Source organism: Dipteris shenzhenensis, chromosome 4 (genome assembly GCF_047967505.1).
Source record: "Dipteris shenzhenensis isolate YYH24624 ecotype China chromosome 4, Dip_SZ_1.0, whole genome shotgun sequence".
NCBI classification, from domain to species: Eukaryota; Viridiplantae; Streptophyta; class Polypodiopsida; order Gleicheniales; family Dipteridaceae; genus Dipteris; species Dipteris shenzhenensis.
In genome coordinates, this window is record NC_141599.1 from 25,834,035 (window position 1) to 25,840,037 (window position 6,003).

The 6,003-nt window shown below is 38.7% G+C and overlaps 1 pseudogene; it reads right to left on the reverse strand.

Moving 5' to 3' along the window:
- Positions 1-510: 510 nt before the first annotated feature.
- LOC147902645 (germin-like protein subfamily 2 member 2 pseudogene) lies at positions 511-1,473 on the reverse strand (annotated as a pseudogene).
- Between the last annotated feature and the right edge of the window lie 4,530 nt (positions 1,474-6,003).

The following is a 6,003-nucleotide window of genomic DNA, read 5'->3' on the forward strand; positions in this document are numbered from 1 at the left end:
ACAATGAATGTATAAGTGTGAGATTGTGAAGCCGCACTACATCCACTGTCAAGAACCATGTCCATATGTATGTGGATCTCAGAAGTCTTGGCCTCGTGTGGCAACTCTCTAAGATCGAATCATCAAGGGATAGCCAATGTGGAATAAGATACTTAAGCATTACACCATAGGTCTAGTTTTTTTTCCTTTTTTTTTTGCAAGAACTAAAATTGATTAAAAAGAAATTTGTACAACATGAGCACAAGGAATCAAGGAAATCCTGATATCAAGATATAGACGGATGGATGCATGCACCACTCATCATGAAGCATGCTCGTAGTTACATGCCATGAGTTCTTTTAGGCCATTCATATGGCTACTCTATGGCCAAGATTTATACGTACTCTCTCTCTCTCTCTCACTTTTTTTTTTTTTGAAACCTCTCTCTCTCTCTCTCACACACACACACACACAATATAAGCACATCTTGGGCTGTGCAAACATTCTCTCTCTCTCTCTCTCTCTTGTTCGTAAGCTGATCTGATGGAACTGCTTGGAGTTATGTGCAACCTTATTGTCTCTTGTATTCTGTGAGATGACTGTAGATGCAGTATGCTGCGAACATGCCCAAGCTTCCGCATGTTGCATTTCTATCAATTCATGCGAACCCATTAAAAGGTCATACCTTTACTCAAGACTTTTATCCAACCCGCTCGAGCGTAAAATGTAATACTCAAGAATTCTATTGAAACAAGAAGATGAAACATAAACCAGGTCCAACTATGGCTACTCTTACATATATCACACTCTGACTCTACCCTCCAAAAGCCTTTTTAATTGCCTCCACTTCTTGCTGTGATATGGAGAAAGTTTTCTGGAGAACTATATCAGGAATCCCCGGAGTAGAGCCGAACAGCGCACTTGCTACCAGAGAGAGGCCCGGGTTCTGGCTGTTTAGGGACGAGAAGGAAAGACCTGGCATCCCTCCTACATTTAGTTGGAAGTGCACAAGACCTCGTGGAAAGACAAACAGATCTCCAGCATAAATTGTGGTAGTAAAGAGTTTTCCAGTGGTGTCTATGAAGCCCACCAACTGCGCTCCTTCCACAGACAAAATAATCTCTGATGCTCGTGGGTGCACATGAGGAGGCACAAACCCACCCGTGGCGAAATCTATCCTTACCACGGTAAGACCTTGGGTGTTGAGACCAGGAAAGGTCGCCCCAGCAGCTATACTCAACCCTATCCCCAGGGCGTTAGAGACATTCGCAGCCTTTGCCACCAGGCTCGATTTGAAGTCGGCATAGGTCACAGAGGCCGGGTTCTTGCATGGAAGGCCATTGAGAAAGAGGTTCGTATTGCTAGTGTCACCAACGCAGAAGTCAAAGAGAGGGTCAGGATCAGCGGCGTAAATGGGACCTAAGGTTGCAGCTGAGATACAGAATATGAAGAGGAGACGCAAAATTCTCTTCATGATTATGCTGTATGAGGGGCTTGAAGCTTGGATTCAGGAATCAGGATGTGTTGAGAACCCAGTGGTGGACGGATAGCTGATTATATAGCCATGAAGCTGGCAATCAATTAAAGCTAGAAAGAACAATTTTTAAGATTGAAGACGTTAATGGATGCATGACAGCCGTTGTATTGAACAAACTGGAACTCGTGATTGTACAAGGGTCACGACTCTCACGATAAGAATCGCTACAGCAAAAGTCGTGGCTGGCGATTGCCGAAGATCAATCATGCAACTCGATTGAAGCCGAAGAGACATCTGTACGTGGAAAAGTTGAAAATTGTGCTATTACTGGGCAAGCCACAGCCAAGTGTGATATCGAGAGGCAAGGCAAGCCTCACGGGTTACGGTTCGAGGGCCGCACTTCCACGGACGGGTTGTCGCAACCTTGTAAAGTCCAGCTTTGCAATTCAGCTTTTGTAGTGTTGGGGTCACGGGTTAGTCGATTCAACACGAGTACGCGCAGGAATCGCCTCTTTGCCTTTGCCTTACGGCGCACGGTATAGGTGTCGCCACTTTAATTTCGCAAGCCCGTCCTTATGAACAGAGGCTATAATGTAATGCTGGTATACACTTTGGCATGTAAAAAGTGAAAATTGTTCTTTTCTTGCATGGTCCTATGACCCCCAAGACTTTTTAACTATGAGCTCAAAGTTCATTTTACCTAGGTTTCGTTGGCAAAATCTATACTTTATGTGTGTGAGTGTGTGTGCATGCACATATGTGTGTCAAGGAATTAATGTGAATTTCATGAGGACATGTGGTAGACAAAGTAAATGCCAATGTGTCAACAAGAGAGCACTAATGCTCGAGTGCACTACCTCCTACTTCATTGGGCTATACATGAAATGTTTTTGTATTTGGAGTCCCACAACAATTCAATTTATTTATGAATACTATATGGACCATATTCACAGTGGATTAGGCTAGAGAAATAATATTGCAAGAGTTTTTGCAACACCAAGCAACGGATTGATCTTCATGAAGGTCGAGTTGAGTAGCTTACTAGTTGAGCATAGTATTTTTGTAAAGTTGAGCAACCGTAATGCACTTGCTCAACTAAGACCTATTCTTTTATTGATAGAATACCTTTTTATAATGTAAGCTTGTTAATACATATAAACTGGTTATGAATCTTGGTCTTGTGAATACTTCATTCTTGTATTGACAAAACACCTTTTTGTAATATAAACTTGTTAATATATACAAAGGTGTTTTGAATTTGGGTCTTATGAATACTTATTGGTCTTATTTGAAAAATCCTAATAATAATATGGATTCAATCCTTATTAACCTTTAGGATTTCTCTAAATGTCTTTCTAGAATTAAACTTAATTCAAGGGCTTTAAAACATTTTTTACACCGATCTGGTTGGTGGGCTCTCAACCATCATGTGTTGTCACTACTATGTTTCGCATATGGCCAAAGTCATTATGGCCCTTGAAGGGTTCCCTTTATGGGAAAGGGCCATATTGACGTGCCATATATGTTCGGTGGCATCATTCACGGTCTGGTCTGCCAAAAATAAACAACCATCTATTTTGCATCTATTGTGCTTTGTTATAGTTTAATTCACGTTCTTTGTTGCTTATCCAGCTCCATAGGCCACACTTGCATTTTTTAATGCTTTAATTTATGTTCTTAGTGTGCCATTGGGCAATATTAAATCGATGCTGCTGTTTAAACTAGCCCAACCTTATCATGCCACCAATCCATGGTTGAACTAGGCCAATGGTTGTACAACAATAATCGCTTGAGGAACCTGTAAATCATCAAACACATAACGAAAACTATACATAAAAATATGCACGATCTTCCAAAACTCACAAATGGAAAAGATAACAACCGCACAAGGTGCAATCTCCCCCCATAGGATGGTGCTCGTCTTCCAATTCCTATGTATTTGATTGATTCAATATTTTCGAGCAACAACTGATACAAGCCCATGTACATTGCACGAACTAGAGATAAGCCACACACACACCTTCTAAAATAGCTTGCCTTTTCTAGAAATAGAGTTTGATTTTTTGACTTTAGTTAATATGCTTAGGCTAAGCCTCTAATGTTCCAAAAACTGAAGTATGTACATGAGCATTTGTAATCTCAAAAACTAGGCTTTTTGAAGTAAGCCTTGTTTATTCCTCACATCACTGATTACACCTTACATGCACAAAAATATAATGAATCATGCTTGCCACCAATAGCCATCTCTTATTAGTTACTTTCCCCTAAATTCACAACATCCATAAATAATGAAAATATTTCAAGCATATGAAACCTTGGAATCAATCACCAATATTATTCAATCTTTTAGCATTTAAGCAATGCAAAATCAACAAATCATAGATGGATGGTGCACACATGCGACACATACCATTGCATGGTGCACACACTGCTATACATACCATCATCGCGTAAGTGGTGCACACATTTCTACACCCTCATAAAATCATAGCCATGTATCCAACCATGCGTAAGGATGTTGCACACACTACTAACATATCGTCGTTCATCGCATAAGTGGTGCACATATTGCTACATACTCATCGCATAAGTGGTGTGCACTCTACTACACACTCATACAAATAGCAAGCACACACTGCATTAGCTATGCGACAAAATGCTAGATCTCACAACTAAATACTGAAATATTAAAGAATAATGGGATAATCCCAATTCTTGTAACAGGTTGAAACTTGTTATAGTTTAATTAATCCTTAAAATTAATGTTTAAAACTAGCCCAATGGTTGGAACAATGTTTAAAATTAATGTTTAGGACTAGCCCGGTGGTCCACTAACCTATGGTTGAACTAGCCCGGTGGTTGGCATTGGTTGTAGTTTAATTAATAGTTATTAAAAATCAATGTTTAAATCCATCCCTGGTTGAAATATGTTTATTTAAATTTTAATTTAATCCTAAAACCATCGTGCATGTTGTAGTTGCGCTTATCTAGTAAATCATAGACTACTTATTGTGGTCAAATAGTACTAAACAACGTGTTTAAAATAAACACTTATTTCATTAATTTTGAACTCATATGTCTACTCTGGGACTAATCCCAAAAACCCTTCCCATTTGAAAAGTTTACTTTATGAAAATATCATTCGAGAATCAAAAGTTTACTTTTTGGCACTATCATTTCCACATAATAAATTTCACAATCTATCTCTATAATGGTGCACTACTAATGCAAAAACTTTGATTAAATCCTACTTTTGTACTTCTTGTTTTTAACAATCCTATTCACGTTTATTAATTTAAATCCATGAAAAATCACTTTCAATATAAAGACTTATTAATATTATTTAATCCAAAGGAATGCACTTAAAATTTGATGTAGAAAACTATAACACTCTTGAAGTCCCAAAAAATTTAAAGGTTGAAATAGACAAGAGGCATGGAAGACTCTTTAAATGTGCTCCATAATTAGTAGTATGCTTGCAATTTTACAATGTCATATGTTTACAAGAAATATTGCTCTCCATGAGTCTTTGTACAAAGGAGTCTGACACGCAGCCTTTTCAATAACTCAATTCTACCTTTACAAATGTGTTAAGTACAAATAGGCAACTAGTTTGTTTGAATGTCCGATTCATCATCACTTGTTGCTTGGATGCCTGAATGGTATTGTCATGGGCATTCTTCATTTGCGCTATCTCCTTCTACTTTCCCCTTAGCGAGCATCTTCAAAAACTCTGTAATGTGCAAAATAATGGGTAGCGGTATTCTTATTTTTTCTTCTACATCATATCCCATGTGCTTCCTTGTTTTCTTTGTCCTTGATTTCCAAGATACTATGCTGTGGAAAGCTCTGAAATTGCTTCATGGTTTGGAACCTCATCCTTTTTCAAACAACCAACATAGAGTGTATTTTTATCGTGGTTCTCCTTCCTACCCCTTGGCTCATACCATAGTGCTGTAAATGTTACAACTTTTCCCTTGTCATCCATGCTCACGTCCACCACTTTTGCAACCTAGAACTTAACATTCTCATGCTCATCGTCCGATGGTCAAACTACAACAAAACAGTGGATCTATATGTCTACTTCTGGCATAAACTCTCTCTTCCTCGGACCACAATATGGACATGGGAGTAGCGAATCAAACTCATTTTCAAAAACATCAAACGATGGGCGCAAGTCGTTACCAACATTTGGCCAAAATAAAGGCCGTTTTGCCTTGGCATCATCTGCTCGCATTTTCTCAAGGTCCTTTATCAATTGATAGGTCTTCTTAATTACAACAGCAGTGTGCTCCTTCCAAGAGGGCTTCCAATCAAGAAATCTACGAAGCATTTTCTCTTTGTATGTAATAAAAGATTTTAAGCCTTCTATTTCACCTTTAGATTTCTCGCTGAAATCTTTTATAGGAGTCCATACTAGATGCATTTTTTTGCTCGGGATCGAAGTTAAGAGACAGTAAGGTTCTTCGGGTTCCCATGTTGTATCATGAGAATAGTGTTGCCATTGCATCACTAGTTTTTCATCCTTTAAGGAAAAGCGAAAGTAG